The following is a 19,381-nucleotide window of genomic DNA, read 5'->3' on the forward strand; positions in this document are numbered from 1 at the left end:
ATACTATGTAAGTCATGCAAATCAATAAAAAGGGCTCTCAGGGTGTTGCCTTGAGGCTCCGCTGGTTTGGACATCTGTGCTCTCGACTCCTTTGTTCTAAGGCAATTAGCCTTCCTTTGTTCCGTGATCACCTATACTTGATAAATAGACAAAAGGAAGAGAAAGCATCTCTGTCTATCCACTTAATTTATAAACGTTTATCATTTCAGTGTTCTGCTCCTCTATTATGGCCACTGCCCCCCAAACTAAAAAGCCTTCTGTGCTCTCACTTTTTCTCAACTATTTTAATTGCTGTCTTCTGTCTCTCTTCAGCTGTATGATACCCTTTTCTAAGAATGGGTGACCCAAGGTGTACAGAATGAATGCTGAAGAGTGTCTTCCACCAGGATAAGACTCTAGCTGGACCTTGTCACTTAATAGACTTTGAAGTGGCGTAGGAAGATCAGATAATAATCAAGCAAAATGGGGCTACCTGGACATGGGACATTTTTCCTGTGACTGTGGAGAAATTCAAACTCAATTATGTACATGCAATTTATGCCCCACCCCATGTACAAAAGAAGATCTAGAAAATTACTGAGATAATATTATTGAAGTAGCTCACTTCTGGTCAAAAACCATCTAATTATCTTAACATTTTAATTTGCTTTTAATTGCAGCTGTATTTCATATACATCCATAATTTTAAACTGTGCAATGCTCTGATATGAATAAAGTGTTCTAAATGGAGCTGCACAATAAATACATATCATGGCATACTAGATACCTGATCCTGAGCCCCTTTTCTATGACACCGAACATAGTTAACATTTTCTTTGGGGCAAAGTATTTTGGACAGGAGTGGTCAGAAGTGATGACGTTGGTACAATAATTTGGGAGGCTGCGAAGAATCACAAAAGTTATTAAAAGGCACACCCAGGAAGATTCAGTGTTAAAAGCTTCATTTGACAGATAGTGAGCCTGAGAAAATGGAAAGTAAATGGGTTGTTAAAATGTTTTGCATTCATACTTACCATAGGCAAGGGGAGTCACAATTTTAATGAACAGAGATGTATCACCTCACTTATAGAGCCTTCCAACTGATGATAAAGAACCATACATTAGACCTACAGGATTAAACAGCCTGCAGACAGAGATTATAAATTGTGATGCACCAAATGTGTGAACAAATTGTCCTTAGAAGTCATTCTTACTTTGATAAATCAGCAAAATTGCTAAAGAATACTTGGCAAGGGCAGGGGTGAGGTGATTCCCTGGTGTCTTTCAGCTAACCAAAGGGCCCTTCACAATCCCCCAACACAATACAGTAGTTTTCAATGACCAAAATCCTGCTTTCCTCCTTCTTCTCCCTCTCACTGTCCGAGAGTTTTCTTTATATGGTGCCAATTTGGAGCATTTTGGAGAGACATTGTCTTGCTTTCTTTTTCTGCTCAAATTTATGTGAAATTGTTTAAGTTAATATGAGTCTGATTCAGTCAGATCAGAAAAAGGGAAGTCATACTGTTGCCGGGATCAGGCAAAATAAGCTGGACTGTAGTTTCCTGCTATACTGGTTGCCAGTGACAACCAATTCTGTCCCATTGTCTATGGGAAGTATAGCACTAGAATCATGTCAATACAATTCTAGCAAGAAGGTTGTCACCAGATGCAGCAAATGAAGAGAAGCCACAACAAAGTATTTAGACAGTTGTATATGGATGCCTGGTGTGATCAATGTGTGATCAACAGAGTGATGGAATTGCTTGTACCTGTAATTTTCTGAACCCACTCTACACTTTAGTCAAAAATTTAAATAGGTGCTGAACTCTATTTTAAAAAAATCAGTTTAGCACCTAGATAGCTCTAGGAAAGTTAAGACTAATGCCCCCCCCTCAAAAGGACTCACCAGCTGTCCCTAATCTTGTAGTCTAGAGCAGAGGTTCTTAACCTTGGGTAACCCAGGTGTTCTTGGACTGCAATTCCCAGAAGCCTTCACCACCAGCTGGTCTAGAGCTGGTGTGATATAGTCTCAGGAATGCTGCCTGAGGAATTCTCAGAGCTGTAGTTCAAAAACACAAATTTGCATATGTCTAGTTAGAATACTGGACGAGGGAAACCTGAGTTCCAGCCAGCCGTGAAGCTTACTGGTTAAAACTCAGACTAGTCACTATTTCACAAGTTAGGGTGTGCAGATAAAAGGAAATCAGTAATGCCCTCAGAGACCTGGAAGAAGGTGGAATAAAACCGCCAGTTTGGTTGCCCCTGTGCTTCTTGAAGAAATTCAAGCAGCTGCTGCTGGTGCATAAAACTCTAAATGACCCATGACTCTGTTGGACAATCAAGCAATCTAGATGCAAATTTGTAGGGGGGGAAGGGCCTCCAGCACACAAACTAACTTGTTTGTCTGTTCGTTTTAAACATTGACCAATTAGAGGGGAGTTTTGTTGTTCCCGGGCTTTTTGAAACTCCACCCCTGTTTCCTCCCCTTCTTGCCATGAGGTGACTGAACCTCCATTATAGTCCACCACTCTTGCACACATTTTTCAAGATGTAACATCTCCACGGTTGGCTCTCTAAGCCTAGATTCCTCTCCAGCCATGTGGGCTAAAGAGAAGAACATTATCTTTGCTATATTTCTTTTCTATATCAAAAAAGTAAAGTGTGCTGCTTCAAGCACTCTCTGGGCGGTTTACAAGTTAATTATGCAGGCTACACATTTCAAGCGGAAACCGCCCATATGAGTACAATATAGAACTCTTTTCTTTACTACAAAAACAGCCTCCTGAGTGTTATTCCTAAGTGCTAGTGTTTGGTGAGGGGCGGTTAGTAAAAAAGGGGAACTTCTAGCTAATTCTGCCCAACTGGCTGGCACTTCTTGCTGCACATTTTTGTGGAATTCAAGCGAGTTTCCATAACTCTCAACAGACTCAAGTACTTGAAGGCAGGTCTCTCTCTGTACTTGTCTTATTCTCTTTAATTTGAGGAAGATGGGGAAGGCCTACCTTGACCACCATTCAGCAAAGTCTGGTGCTGCTAGCATGCAAACAAAGCACCAACTTTATTTACATGTTAGCAGCAGGCTAAGCCCTGTCTGTTTGCTCAAGCATTTATGAGTGATTACTAATTGCTGCAATCAGTCTCACTGTTGATTGCTGTTTTATTAACTGTTTATTTATTATATTCTGTTGCTGACTGTTTCAACATAGTTGTAGAGACAACCCTGGGATTTTTATGAGGGATGTAATAGAAATAGGAATAAATAGGAATGACCTGCACTGTATCTTAGACCTACAGATATTTCCACAGTGGACTTGTAAATGTAGGTGCAGGAAGCAAGGGAGCAAGGAGTAATTTCCAGCATAATGACTTTTTTAAAAAGATGTGAATGAATATAAGGTAGATGTGACCATTTATCTGCATCAAATGAGCAGTCCCACAGGGAGTCTAGTGAGCATCACAGTATGGAAGGGAAAACTCACTCAGCACCACAACAGTGATGTGTCTAAGCAGAGGGCACTTGAAAACAGTGAAGGCCCTGTTTACAGAGCTTACTGCTGTGGCATTATGTTAGTTCTCTCATTCTGTATAATGCTGCTTGTGGGCCACTCACATGAGCTATTTTATGTGGTCAATTGTAACATATTAATCAGTGCTAATTTTTCGCAAGTCTGCACTGCAGAGAATGCTTCTGGGGGAAGTAAATGTCACATTCAGACCTGTTCATTACAGGCAATAAAGATGAAGCGTTCTCAAAGGCTGAATTATCAAACCCAAATTAAGGGAAAACAAGTGATCAGTTTCCAAGTGGCACATCAAAAACAACAGTGTGTGTGTGCTCTCATTACTGACAGCTACTATTTCTCAGAACAACCAGATAAGTACAGCAATGTCATTGTGGCTACCTCTTTTGCTGTGCCTGCATGTGTGTGTTTTGTGGGGTTTTTTTATATAACTCCATTGTAAGTCACTGAAGTCAACTCTATAATTATCTAATTAACACAGTAGAATTGTCACCTGCGAAAACACAGAGGCTGATGGTGAAAGAAGTACATAATCTGTACTGAAATTATGATTACAGGCCCTGGTGTTTATCAGATAATATAAAAATACCACTTTGAAAGCTGTCTTATACCGATCTATCTAGTTCAGTATGGAGTACATTGTCTTCTTCAAGGAGACAATTGTTTTGGAAATGAATATGCACACACTCTTTCACCACGACTGGTTCTGCCATTTGGTAGAGTGTAGTGGTTGCTACACTCTACCAACATGAATTTGATTCAACTCCGGGAGGCAGTGGAAGACAGGAGGGCCTGGTGTACTCTGGTCCATGGGGTCACGAAGAGTCAGACACGACTAAACGACTAAACATCAACAAGCAGTTGCTCAGGCAGCAGATGCTGTAGGATGGCAGCCAAGAGCTGAAAAACTGGCTGTTTACCAAGCAACTTGGTCTCTCCCTCAAGCTTAGCTGCTGCCTTCGGGTGTACCAGAAGATGCACTTCTACCACTAATCTGTCACTAATGTTAAAAGTATATTTAGTGGTGAGTCTGATCATCTTCTGTATATGGGATAAGAGGGGCACCATCTTGGTCTTCACTTGAGGCAGCCCAATGCCTTGCTGCAGCCTTGTCCTTCCCATAAATATTTCTACTTCTGTGTAACTTATGATAAAGCTTATTGGTAGTGGCTCTCTGCCAATTCAGGTAAGGGGCCTTTCCCAGCCCTACCTTCTGTACACAATGGAGATGCTCAGGACACTTGTTCATTAGTGTTGTCTCTGCTCTCCTTTGTACTCCTAGACCTACCTGCTGGTTCTGATTCTGAACCTAGAAGAAAAAATATAATATTTTTGTTTTGTGCATTGGTGAATATAGAAGGATCATGGCCAAAGACTAGAACTCTTAGGCTCAGAACAAAGATGCATTAAAGTCCTGTAAAAAGCAAATATGGCAGCTCACACATTTTACACTTCTAGTTGAACATCTTGGACATTTCCATTTCCAGCAGCTAGAGTTATCCTCATTAACTCCTGTCTTCTAGGATATTTTAGCAGACCATTGACTTTAATAACACTCTGCCCAATATAATTCATGTTAACTTCTCATTAGCATGTGCATCATTATCATATTCAGTTAGGTCAAGGTGAGAGAAATTTTAGATGTTGCACACTAAAATTCATTGGTGCTAACCGATTTTGAAGCCATAAGCTAAATGATACATTTTGATAGCATTTTGCACTCCATGAAACACCCTTCTCTTTGAACATCACATCACACAAAGCGTTAATTGCAATATGGCTCATTCCTGTTGGGTGCACGCTTCATTATTTGTACAGCCCCTTTTGCCATTATGCTCCTTCAGTGGTGGGGAAACTGAGGAAAGGAGATGGTCTCCCCCATATCCCCCTTATACATTTTCCTCCTTCAGTCCCTTCAACTCCTTGTCTCATGAAAGACCACAAGAAAGCCTTTAAAAATCTAGTTGTTCTGGTATTTTCCATTACCTAAGAAAGGGGAGAGTTACTGCAATACAACTGTACTAACTCCTGTAATTTTTCCGTATCACGGTGATATCTAGAAACATAATCAAGTTCATCTGTTGAGCAATCAAGCCAGAGTCCTGTGGCAGAAGCATTTGTGGACTAGAGCTCCCTTCGAGATGCACAAATTCTTTATCCTGAGTTACATCTATATAAGCAAGGGGAAGGGATTCTCTGACCTCTCTATCAGAGACTTCATTTTGCCCCACCACTACCCCAAACCATATGTATGCCACATATCTATACCTCAAGTTAACACATCAGGCATTATATGAGGTTACTTCCACTCTATAAAAGTATATACCATAGAAAACGTGCAAGGCCAGAATTTTCTTCAGGTTTTCCACACAAGTCGGGGCATTTGTGGGAACACTTTTAGCATTTTATGGGCTGCCTGTTCCACAACCACGCATGTGACCACATAAACAGAGGAAGAACAGAAGTACGGTGGACAACCTAGAAAAGACTCCCATTGCTTCTGCAAATGCCCCTATGCAATTGCATTAGGCAAAACAATTCTCACCTTAGTCTTTAAGACACTTTGCTGTTGTTGTTTCTATATTCTGATTGTTGCAATCTGTTTATTAAATTCATAATTATGTGTGGTCAGTTCTGACTTACGGCAACCCTTTCCTGGATTTTTCTAGGTAAACAATACTCAGAAGTGGTTTACCATTCCATTCTTCAGGGAGTGCCCAGGGACTGTGCAGCTTGCCCAAGGCCACACGGGCTGGCTCTTCTCCTTGGGGGCACCGTGGTGAATCAAACTCCCAAAATACCTTGCTCACCAAGCTATCCAGCCATAGGCAGGAAATAAGCTGAGGAAACTATTGTCTGCATCACTGCTGCTTCTCATTCCTCTCAATCCTGTGTTTTAAACAGATTTGAAGATCAACATACCCACCCATGCCCATGTTTAGCTGCTTCCTGGTCTGGGAACCTAGTCAGACTGGGTGACATCATTAAACCAGAATTGACACACAGCAGTGCGATGCCCATGAAGCACTACCGGTTGTTCACGACACAAGAGTGCAGCAGTGATCTTGTGCTGGCAGATTAAATCAACATTCCTTAAGGAAATTCTAGAAACAGAACAGGCCAAACAAAAAATTATGACTTTTTAAGCAGGGCTTCAGATCAGCACCAAATTGGCCACATTTGTATCAGAGAGTCTGCTCTGTGCCAAGCATGTGGAAATTTGGGCAAAAAACCGTTTTACCCCCTGCTAAGAAACAGGTAACTCTTAAAGTTCCCAGATTTAAAACAGAACACCTAAATTGAAAAAAAAACCCAGTCTTGCTTATCTTGAAAGAAAATAGTTATTCCTGTCTGCTTTTTTTATTTGGAAAGATTTCAGGCAGTAGGGTCTGAAATACTGATTCTTGAAAAAAAAATGCCTTTCAAAGACTCCCAGAGGGTGACTCCTTTTTTTTCATCAGTTAAGCACTTTTCACACAAACAAATAACAATTATCAGGGGTGGTTTTCACCAAGTTCTTTGGACATAAAAATGCCTAGAAGAAATGGTAGTGATTACAAGAGGATATCTATCCCGTAAATAAGATATTCTCAACTTTTTTTGCCACAGCCATAAAGACAATATGAAAGATATATAGGCCAAATCAGGATGGTATAGGTTGCATAATGAACTTTATAAGGTGGCATGTGAATAATTGTTTCCATCTTTGGCCCACTTTAAATGTGCCAGGGCCCCTGAGGGCCCCTATTGAGAATGGCTGCTGTAGACCATTTTGACTGCTGACATGGGTGTCATCAAGATTCAGGGTGCCCATTGCTATGTAAAGCTTAGCATACCTTTTCCTCCTGGCAACGTGGGCTAGATATTGTGCAGCAACATTGGGCCTTTTCCTAGCATCTTGAATCATGGATACAGAAGCAGAATATCTCACACTCATAAACCAGGAGATTTCTGAAGAATTGAATTTAGTAACTCATATATACTAGGACCACAGGCTAGATTTACTTCTGTAAAGCTTTACCCAGTGTGGCTGCACTTGTCATTTCCACTCATGAAAGTGAAGATACATAACTATAGATAGCTGCCAAAATGAAGTTTGTTTTGCTCTGCTTTCTGTACTCCTGGAGCTGTGAGACTGTCGTATGTGACTGAAAATGTACTCATTGGCAAGTGTCTACTGGTGTTATTTCCAGGATAAAGGAATATCTGGTCAACTAGGATATACAAGTGAATAATACTGCTGGAAGACAGCAGTATTGTTAACATGCTCTCTTTTTAGGAAAATGGCTTTCTTTTACTTTTGTTCAGAATAATACTCTATAGCAAACAATAAGGTCTTTCACATGGACATAAAGGGGAGCCAATATTGGCAAATAATACAGGAATTGCTTCAGAACTGGGACAGTCAGATTTGTATTATTTTCCTCTGATTACATGATGTACAAATCAATGTGAATTAGCCTGGAGTTTTTCCTCCCGAATCTGAATTTTTCCTCAATCTCTGGGGCTTTTATTTTTCCCCTAAGGGAATGCATTTTCTTCAGCTTAGGTGGTATGGTCCTTGTGCCAATGCCTACAGTTCCAGAGCCTTCTATGGAGGAGTTTGTAGCCATTCTATTTCAAGCCATTCCTCTCAGCTACATCAGCAGTCACAGAGGCAGGGAATATCTGGCTGCCATTTGAATCCTCTGCTGCCCAAACCTGATGCCTGGGTCTGCTTGCTTTCCTCTTCCCTTCCTGTTCCATTCTTTTTCTTATAAAGGCTTGCTAATATGCAAAGAAAGAAGAGGAAATTATCCGTCAACCTTGTTTCCAGCTCATTAAGATAGCTCTGCTTTAACTGTGTTTCCTGCAAATCTGGACATCCAGAGCCAGGCTACCTTAACAACCTGCAAACAAGGCTGTTTACCAATTTCCTCCTCTTTCTCTGCTGTGTGTTCAGCCAAAGCAAATTCACCCAAGGAAACCTGACTACCTGGATACAACTTCACAAAAGTACATTTGTTTTTTCCTGTTGTACACTTGTATCTTAATGGCCTGAGTGGATCAAACCAAAGGCCAGTTTATTTATTATTTATTTATTTAAAATATTTTTATCCTGCTTTTCTCCTTGTTAAACATATTATATGTTGCTCCCATTTCTTTCCTTCTAAAAACCATTTATTTCCAATAATGCAATTATTACAGTCTACTAACCATAGACACTTAGAATCAACTTACCCAGAAAGCAGCTCTCAGAAACTTAAGTTGCTGTAAGCTTTTGGAAACTTTTTCTGCTGACTCACCAGAAAGATAACAACTAAAAGATCTGTAGCTTTGCAGAAGCGTGGGAACAACCTGGCCAAGGACCAGAATCGAGAAGCCAGTAGAGGGGAAGTATCAATATCACACAAGATAAGGGCTAAGTCAACATACTATTCACACTACATTAATAGTAACATGCGAAAGATGTGTGATCGTATTTATAGTGTGCCTTTGTATTTGCAAAAGGACTACAATTATTCAAGTGTAACTAGGGCATTGCCAGGTCCATATTCCTGGCACCTTTTCATAGCAAGTGACAACTTCAGAAGGCATATATAACTTTAGGCAACTTTAGGCAAAGATGCTTACAGAAAACCCAGAGCTTGTTGTCTTGGGGTGATACCATCACTTACTCCATTCTTTTGATAAAGAACTATATAAAGTATGTATGGAGGTCTGTAACCTTGATGCTGCTTGTATTGGTTTCCGACCACTTGCACTCTTTCTTTCTTTCTTTCTTTCTTTCTTTCTTTCTTTCTTTCTTTCTTTCTTTCTTTCTTTCTTTCTTTCTTTCTTTCTTTCTTTCTTTCTTTCTTTCTTTTCCAATAAACCTCTTATCTATATTTGCAAATTACTTGTGTGTACACGTTCTCACCAACTGTTTTTCTCTTTTTCAGGACCTTGCCAAAGAAACCAAGAACCTTAAAATTATTTTCTATTTTCCTTTTAGAACATCCTTAAAAAGGACCCAAAGTGACTGATGTCTTTAAAAGGAAATATTGAAAGCTAAAAACAGTAAGCATACAAATACTAAAAAAGATGAAACAGATACCACACTAAAAGACATTAAACAAAAGCAACATCAACAAATGTGTTCAAAGTAGTTAAGGCACAACCATCCATTTAAAAAACCCATGCAGGCAGCCAGTCATTAAGAGAAAGCTTACCTGACGAGAAAGGTCTTTGCTTTCTCATAGAAGGACAGCCCTAATGGGGCCATCCTGGCTTCCCGTGGGAGGGAGTTCCAAAGTTTGGTTAAGTCCAGCATCTTGTTTCAAAAAACGGCCAACCACAAGAAGACTGCAAGCAGGCCACAACTGCAACAGCTCTCTTTTAACTCTATTGGGATAATTGATTGATTGACTGATCATTGATTGATTTACTTACTTACGAACTAGTCCATTAGTACAAACACTACTTTGAGTGTTTAACAAGTTAAAACTTAAAAATTCCACAGACACCCATATAACCATACAACAATATGACAATTAAAAACAAATACAAAACCCATACAAAAATAAAAGAGACAACAAGAAAAAAAAATATATTAACAACATCCGGGAGACTCAGATGCTGAAGGTAACTTTGAATAGTTCTGTTTTCAACAGTTTCCTGAACATAATGAGGGAAGGAGAGTGTCTCTTTCTGTCTTGAATGTCCCACCTTTTGTTGGGTGATGCTGAGTTCTAGTAATATAACAGAAGAAGAAAAACCTTCCTCCTTCCACATGTTCTTCAGTGTGTGCAATTTTGTAGACAACGTAGGTGATAAGAGTACTCAAATTTGGAATGTGAATTGTGGTACCAAGACACCAAGATCAGAATAAGGAGCAAAGAAAAGCTATTTTCCATAAAGGGCAATTTAAAAAGTTGAAAGAGATAAGAAATTCTGTCCACACAGTCCATAGCAGTATATGATCTACACAGAAAATTGGAAAACATCTCTAGAATGAGTGACAAAAAAAGGGGGAACTCTTAGAGTAGACACTGAAAATAGGACAAAGAACTATGAAACATACCTCTTGGAGCACTTAAATGAGGTTGTTTATTACCTAGGTAACAAGGTATCTGTTACTTTGTTATGTGTACGGCAAAGAGATTACCACAGGCAATTATGTGTAGAGGTAAGAGGTTAAACTCAGGAGAGTGTTGATATCCTGCTGGGATAGTATTAATTAAAGAGGTTTTAAAGCAGGAATCTAAAAGTCTGGATAAAGATATAAAGAGGTATGGGAATTCAAGAAGCCATCAGGCTGCTACATTCAGGTAAGTGTTACCCAAGGCTGTAATAAATGCATTTCATTAGCTGTTTAACCCTTTTTTTTTACAAGCCTGTGCAGTGAGGCATTCAACAAGGTGCTAAATCTGCATTTGGAAATGAGAACACCGTCAGTTTGTTCTCCCCCACAGTCAGATCTTTTAAACCTCAAGTTACTGAGTATCAGGAGAGAAAAAATGAAAATTTTGGTCAAAAACAAAAACAAACTGAAATCAATGTATTCTCAGTGCCCAATAGTCAAATTCAATAGGTAAACCTTTTCCCAGCATTCAGAGAACCATGTTGTGCCTGCTTGCCAGATGGAAATTCCTTATCTTTAACACCTAAGGGGAAAAAAAGAGGTGGCAAGTCTTACTCAGCCCTGTGAATACGATGGTTAACATTGCAATTCACACCCCTTTTAGGCATTCAGAGTTCAGGGCTTAGGTGAACAGATTTGTCTGTTTCTGTACCTCTCAGATAAATTTTATTCTCCTTTTTCATCCACAGTATGAAGAAATCTGCAAACTTTAGTACATTCTCACCACAAGAAAGCAGATGTAAATGGCTATGCACCTCGTTGAATGCCTCAGTGTGCAGGCTGTCTCATAAAGGGGTTAAACAGGTAACGAAAAAGCATTTATTATGGCCTTGAGTAATATTTACCGGAATACAGTAACCTGATGGCTTCCCGAATCCATACCAACCTTTGCTTCCAGACAGTGTTTAAGAAAATAACCCTTTGGTACAATAGCCTATTATGTTCCTATCTGGAAGTACATCTTGGTATTCTGGTAGCTCCATAGTCTATGGTTTTGTACACTGCAAAGAGGGATGAACAAGAATGTCATTTGGGTTTGACTGCGGTGAGAATTTACCATAGTTTGCAGATTTATTGAGGAAATAACTTATGCTTAAATTGTCATTTTGATTTATCTCAGCCTTCTCTTCAACCTGGTGCTGTCACACTGGACAGCTCCCCACCATCACCAGGGCTTGGCTCAATTCATTCTTTTATCCATGTAGGCGGGGAGCTGTCCAGCATGGCATAGCTAGGTTCAAAGGAAGAAAGGCTAGGGCAACAAGTAATCTAGCAAGAGAACTGGATACAAAAGGATATGGGAGCAACAACTACTGGTCAAATGAGATATTAATAAAAACACATTGTTAGCCTGTTCTCCTTCCTGGAACAAGATTTTTTCAGAGATGCATGTCTTATCAGTCAGACTTTTAAATGAAGCCCACATTTACCTTCCAATGACTAGTCACAAAGTACAGCATGGCAGATGCAAGACACATACCATGTTTCTCTGATAATAAGACACTGTCTTATTATTTTTTGGGGACAGAAAAACACCAGAGGGCTTATTTTCAGGGGAGGGCTTATTTTAATGAACATTGACAGCCATTTCGGCTGTTTCGGTGGCCATTTAAACCCAAAAAACATGCCCCCAAGTGGGGGCCCCATCTTATATGTGGGGAAGGAGGAGGAGCCGCCACCGCTGCCGCCGCAAGAGTGATGCGGGGCGCGCTGGTCCGGCAGGCAGGCAGGCAGTCGGGAGGGAGGGAAGAGGCGCGCGCGCGCTCGCCTGGCCACCCCCCCTTTCCTTCTTCCTCCTCTTCCTCCTCCTCCGCTTTCCCTCTTCCTCCCTCCCGACTGCCTGCCCGCCTGCTTTCCTCCCGGCGGCAGCAGGAGGAGGAGGAGGGGGAAGAGGGAAAGGGGGAGTGGCTGGGCGAGCACGCGAGCGCCGCTTCCCTCCCTCCCGACTGCCGCCGGGAGGAACGCTCGCTCGCCCGGCCACCCCCCCCTTTCCCTCTTCCCTCTCCTCCTCCTCCTGCCGCCCCCCCAAAGCCTCTTCCCAGGGCCCCATCTTATACGGCCGGTCGTGTTATACGCCGGCATATACGGTAGGGCTTATTTTCGGGGGAGGGCTTATTTTAGAGGAATGTTACACAGGAAGGGGAGGGCTTATTTTCGGGATAGGTCTTATTATCGGGGAAACACGGTAGGTGTGGAAAATCATTTGCTGTAACAGATATATTTTATTACTTGAAGAAGCATCTGTTCAAAAATCGTGTTAAGTGTGCAACATAGTTTCTGAGGCAGCAAGCAAGAGGTTTTACTGTCAGCCCTGTTGTCAGTCTCTTTCCTAAAATGACAAGTAGGAGTCTGATCTAGAATATGCAACAATTCTTGCAATCTCCTCTCAAGGAGGGCTGAAACATAGGAGGCTTCTTGCTGCTAGGTAGGTGCCATACCTCTTTATCTGGATTTTAGTTGAAGTGCCAATACTTAGGAAACTTACTTTTTAAGACTATGCCTGCTAAAAGCTTCCAGTCAGCACAGCCTGTGTCTATGTTGTCTGAGGAAGTGTAGTGAAAAAAGTGGTTTTTCTAGGCTCTGCTGAAGCCCATTGCTGCGTAAGTCCTCTCCTGGAATGAGATAGTGGAATGTTTGAAACTGAGATACAAATCCAGTGAGGGATATCAAACCCCTGTTTCCATAGCCTTCCCAAGTGGAAAACCACTTTGGGTCCTTCAGAAGGTAGCAACTTCCTTTAGTCCTAGCTGATGTTGAGATCACTGTTATTCATCTTCCTCTGAGGAAGAGGAAGAAGCTTGGGCTGACTCAAGATATGGGGGCAGCCTGGTCCTTCACAGCTATACCTTACAGCAGTCCCCAACCTTTTTAAGCCTGCGGACCAGTTGGGGAAGGCAGGGCACCCCCCTGCGCACACATATGTGCAAAGGAGCAGGAGGTCACTTGCACAGGTGTGCGAGCTCATGTGCATGTGTGAAGGAGCGGGAGGGTGCTCATGCATGGCCACTTGTGTGCATGCACAAAGGGCACTCAGCGGGCATTCATGCACATGTGCTAAGGGGTGCGGGAGTGCTCGCGTGGGCACAGGCATGCGCGTGCATGGGCAAAAGGGCTGTGCGGGGGGAGTGCGGGCAGGAGGGAAGGTCTGTCTCCGCGGCCTGGTCCGGTTCTGGCCACAGACCGACACAGGGCCATGGACTGGGGGTTAGGGACCTCTCCCTTGCAGAAACATTAAAATAACAAGGTTGTAGTGTGAGATACACCTGCCATAGGGCACACCCTGCATAAAAACATGGGCATTGAGGATAATAAACCATACTGAAATGTATTAAAATAACATATATATTTTTCTTTTGAAAATGGAATACCTAATTTCCAAACAGGATGCGAAAAGCACACTGCTTACCTATTTAGGCAGCAGCAAAGCAGGCACAATGGCACACCTGCAGCATCTCATTGGCCCTGTTTCTGAAGCCTGGAACAGTCGAGCAACTTCAATTACTGGATTTGTTTGTTTGTATGCTGTCTTTAAAGACTGAAATGAATTGTTGCAGTATTTAAAACACTGGGAAAATTGATTCATTTTAAATGTGGTGTTGGAGGAGAGTTTTGTGGATACCCTGGACCGTCAGAGAAAGATGAATAAATGGGTCCTAGATCAAATCAAGACTGAATCTCTTTGGAAGCAAAAACTGAGATTGTCATACTTTGAGCACAGCATGAAAAGATAAGATTTCTGGAAAAGACACGTGGGAAAGGTTGCTGGCAGCAAGAAAGGCAGAAGACCAAATACAGGATGGATTGACTCCCTAAATGAAGCCACAGGCTTGAGTTTGCAAGAGCTGAGCAGGGCTGTGGAGGGCAAGGCATTTTGGAACCCCACTCATTCATGAGGTTGCCATAAATCAGGGGAGACTTGGCACAATACAACAATAGAGGTCTGCAATTTCGTATTTGGCTAACCTCCATTATTACGGTTTTTATTATATTTTGCAAACCTCCAGAACTTCAATACTGTAATCTGTAATTTTAAGCCTTTAGACCAACAAGATTTTATTGCATCAAGAAACCAGGATGCTAAACTACATATTACATAATCATAACCATACTATTATGACAACCAGTAGAGTGTACTATAAGACCTATAAATGTCCTTTTCATATGAACAACATCCAACTGTCAAAAGTGTTTATATATCTGTGACCTTGCTGTCTGTAGAGCTGACTTCTCATTTTACTTTATTATACCTCATACTTTTTTTTTACCTCATACTTTTAAAGACACCTCCATTCTCACTTCTGTATATTTCCACTATTTCACACACCTCAAATTCCAAACTCTGATTCTTTTAGTGTTCTTTTATAGCTTTATTCTAATGCTGGATATCAAGAGTTCATGATCAGTACTACAAACTGTTCCCAGTCCTATTTTGGCTGAGAGAATAAAGCTTCTCCATCTTCTGCTTCCAATTATATAGAACATTTGATTTCTTTATTGACCATCTGGTGATGTTTGCATGTTCAGCTGTCTGTTCATTTGTTTGGAGCATGTATTTGCAAGAAACAGATTGTTGGCTTCATAGGATTCTGTCATTCTCCTGCTTCATTTCTGTCCCTTAGACCAACATTTCCAATATCCGATTCTGCTTTGTTCTTTATTTTTACACTTCAGTCACCTATGATTATAAGCATGTCTTGTTTGGGTGTGTGATCAATTGGATGCTTGCATAGAAGCTTTCAATTTCATCTTCTTCAACAATGGCAGTTGGAGCATAGACCTGAATGATGGTTATGCTGAAGCTTTTCCAGAGAGACTGATTGATGTTATTTCGTCAGATCTTGCATTATATTTCCTAAATGCTTGTGCTAAATTTTGCCTCAGTATTAGAGCCACTCCATTTCTTCTGGGTTTGTCATTTCCAGAGTAGAACACTTTGAGTTGTGTGACTAAAAATATCCTGACACTAGGCACTGCAATGTTTATATGTTTCATTTCTTGCTTTATGGTTTCCAGCTTATTTTGATTCATACTTCTCACATTCCATGTTCCAGTTGTAGATGTGCTGTGCAGCATCTAACTTTCCTTTCAGTTAGTATCTAGTTTGAACTAAAGACTTCCTAGCTACCACAGCACAATCTCATCCACAACATTATCCCAGCTGGTAGAAGTGAATCTACATTCAGACAAAGAGTATGCTTGCTATCTGCCATCTTTTTTGCTGAAAGAAATGGCTTACATGTGGGAAGATATGCATCACCTCTGCAGGGCTAGGTTTTATCTGAAGTCTCACAATTCTGAATTGTATTAAAGCTCTCAGTTACAACAAAAACAAGTATCTTCCATCCTTGCTTTAAACTAAATTTCTACCCGTGAAATAGCAGAAAATCCTGGAAAACTGGATTACATCATAACCTCGGGTTAGAAATCCCCCACTAATAAATGAATAAATAAGGGCTTCGGAGTGGATTTTTTTCATTCATTGTTAATTCTAATTTAAGATGGTGAGAGATTACTCATTATGTAACATCTGGGATTTGCAACCCAGCTTTTAACACACATACACTCAGGGAGGAGAAAGGCACAGATGATGGACAAAGCGATGGAGAAGAGGGGTGGATTGAGGAACAAAATGGAATAGAAAGCATGGTGAATATGGAAATACTCAATTCTTCAAAAATTCTTCAAAAAACCTATGAATGTGGAATATTGTGCTTCTGTACCTATGATTCAAAATCCAGGAAATGGCCCAATATCACTGTACAGCATCATGTTTGCGTTGCCAGCAAGGAAAGGATGCCAAACTTTACATAGCAAAGAGCAACCTGCATGTTGACCACGCCGACATTAACAGTCAAGATGGTCTACAGCCGGGGTCCCCAACCCCTGGTCTGCAGCCTGGTACCAGACCGTGGCCTTGGCAGGACCGGGCCATGGAGACAGATCTCCTTCCCCCACATGTACGCCCCCGCACATATGCATACATCCATGCCCCCACACGCATGCACGGGTACCCTGTCCACACATGAATGTGTGCATGGGTGTCCTGCTCATCTGTGTGCACATCCCGCCCAACCCCGCATGCACCCCACCCACCCGTGCGCACACCCTGCCCCCCCACACCACACACCACAGACCCCACCCCTCAAACTGGTCTGCGGTTTGGAAAAGGTTGGGGACCGCTGGTCTACAGGATACCTTCTTCTGCTCACTACTATTCACAAAATGACACCACGCAAGGAAAAATCCCAGAACATGACTCCTTTTTTTCATCAATTTTCTCACCCAAAACAAATCAATTGTCAGAGCTGTTTTTCAACATGTGAATATTCAGAATTCTGGAGATGAAAAGAACTGGTGTTTTGTGCAGTCTTTTGAAAGTGAAAAGTTCTGAGTCCTAGCAGCAGCTGATGAAGGATTCTTGAATTTAGTACCTTGGGCACATACTGTAGGATTTTTATCTCCTGTTTGTCTACCGTTGTGTAGTGTGTTTGAAGTGTGTAGAATTAATTACTTTTTTTAAAAGACTAGTCCTGTGGGAGGAAAGAGAAGGAGAAAGTCTGTATTTAATTCAAATGCAATGGAAGAGAATGACTCTGTGGTGATTCTACAGAGAGAAGTGGATACAACAGAGTCACTAATGGAATTTTGCTGTCTCTTCACTGCTGGAACTGTATTGGGGAATGAAGTTCTCTATCATAGGCTAAATAAATTTAAACTTCATCAGCATATACATCATGTATATGAGCATACTCTAACCTGGTGCCCTTCAGCTGTTTTTTAAACACAACTCCCATATCTTGCTGGCTGGGAGTGATGGGAACTGTAACACAATACACATTTATAATAATTACAACAATAATAATCTTGGAACTGTAGAGTAGAAGGAACACTATGGATCATCAAGTCCAGGCCCTGTCAAGGAGACACACTGGCAAACTGAACTCTCAGTTGCCTAAGCCACTGAGCTACCTAGCAGTTCATCTGAAGGGCACAACATTTTAAAAGGTGGATGCACCTAAGTAAATGCCATCTTCTGGGAATGGAGTAATTTGGAGCATGACAAGTTACTTTTTTAAGACTGGTTTGTTATTGTGATGTTTTCCTGCACTCAATATCTCCTGGTCCCCATTATTTTTCATAGAAGTATCAATCAAACCAAAGTCCTCAAATAAAACATGTTTATTAACTGTCTCCGTCTTATGGTTGTTGTGGGTTTTTCGGGCTCTTTGGCTGTGTTCTCAAGGTTGTTCTTCCTAATGTTTCACCAGTCTCTGTGGCCGGCATCTTCAGAGGACAGCACTCTGTGCTCTGGTGTAGTTGGCTTGGGAGTGCAGTATTTATGGCTGTGAGATAGGCTTTTGTCTTTTTCTGTAGATGGGTGATTAGTGTGTCTTGTTGTGAGTGTATTGTTGTCCTAAGGAGAAGAGATTATCTGTCAATGTGGTTGATGGGTGTCATTAGCTGGTCTTTTGTGTGTAGTGATCCCCTGTCTTTTTGGCTGGGTAGAGTTCATTGACCTTTTGCACACTGTATTTTTGAGAGCTGGGAGCCAAGTTTTGTTGAGCTTCACACTTTCCTCTTTTTTGTTAATGTTCTGCTGGTGCTCGTGGGTTTCAATGGCTTCCCTGTGCAGTCTGACATAATGATTGCTGGTGTTGTCCAGTATTTCAGTATTTTGAAATAGAATTTCATGTCCAGTTTGTTTTAGGGCATGTTCAGCTACTGCACCCATCTATCGAAAAAGACAAAAGCCTATCTCACAGCCATAAATACTCCACTCCCAGGCCAACTACACCAGAGCACAGAGTGCTGTCCTCTGAAGATGCTAGCCACAGAGACTGGCAAAACATTAGGAAGAACAGCCTTCAGAACACGGCCAAAGAGCCCGAAAAACCCACAACAACCATTAGATCCCAGCTGTGAAAGCCTTCACGAATACATTGTCTCCGTCTTGTTCATCTCTTCTGTTTCATGTGATAGTAACAAATCCAAAGTCTTAACAGTTTTATAACAAGAAACATCCCCATCGAATGAGAGGGGCAACAAACCCATACCTTTTTGTTCCCATTTAAGGTCATATCCAGGTACATCAGGCACATTACTCAGAATGTCATGGTTACAGGTGGTAAACCCATCCTACCTGCGATTCCCAAACCCTTTTGCCTTTGTTTAATCTCTGTTGGGGCCAAAATGGACTGTTCCCACAGGATCTCCCAGGGGTTTCTACATATCTCCTGTTCTTCCGTCCCTGGGCCTATCTTTTCAGCCATGCTTTGTATTCTTTCCTCTGTTTCCTCTACTCCATCTCCCCCCAATATGGTGGCTTCCTATACGTCTTTCTTCTCCACTCTCTTTCAGCATATTCTCAGGGTACCTTGAGCTCTATCCATTCTCCAGTCCAAGGATCTTCCTCCACTAACTCCACCAAGTCATTCTCCTCCTATGCTCAGCACATTTCTCACTCCTCCCCCTTCACACTCTCTTTTCTATCCTCCTCTTTTCCCGCCTGAATATCACCCCCTGGTGTTTCTATCACTACACTTAACTGTTCCACCCCTATAAGGGTACCTATCTCTGCTCCCATCTTCTTACTAGGAAAGGCAGATGGTGCACCTTGTTTAACACCTTTGATGTTACCTTCAATCTCATAGTTATGTAAGTCATCACACATAACCTAAAATATCTTGTTACAATTGCCAAAACACACACAAGTAACTCAACACATTGCACATCACACTCCCCACTTAAATTTCAGTTGTTTTTAATAGCAAATTTAAAA

General features: G+C 41.4%; 1 protein-coding gene across 5 annotated transcripts in view; it reads left to right on the plus strand.

Annotated features, from left to right (window-relative positions):
- CCDC167 (coiled-coil domain containing 167) overlaps positions 1 to 19,381 on the plus strand; it is a 117,798-nt gene that overhangs the window by 13,431 nt on the left and 84,986 nt on the right. For 4 of the 5 annotated variants that reach the window (XR_013540407.1, XR_013540405.1, XM_078383037.1 and 1 more), the window contains 2 exons: positions 9,475 to 9,539; positions 11,292 to 11,406. The gene's annotated coding sequence lies outside the window, so the exon portion shown is untranslated. The remainder of the gene's footprint in view (positions 1 to 9,474; positions 9,540 to 11,291; positions 11,407 to 19,381) is intronic. The other variant, XR_013540406.1, reaches the window with a different exon arrangement.

Source organism: Pogona vitticeps, chromosome 1, assembly GCF_051106095.1.
Source record: "Pogona vitticeps strain Pit_001003342236 chromosome 1, PviZW2.1, whole genome shotgun sequence".
Taxonomy (NCBI): domain Eukaryota; kingdom Metazoa; phylum Chordata; class Lepidosauria; order Squamata; family Agamidae; genus Pogona; species Pogona vitticeps.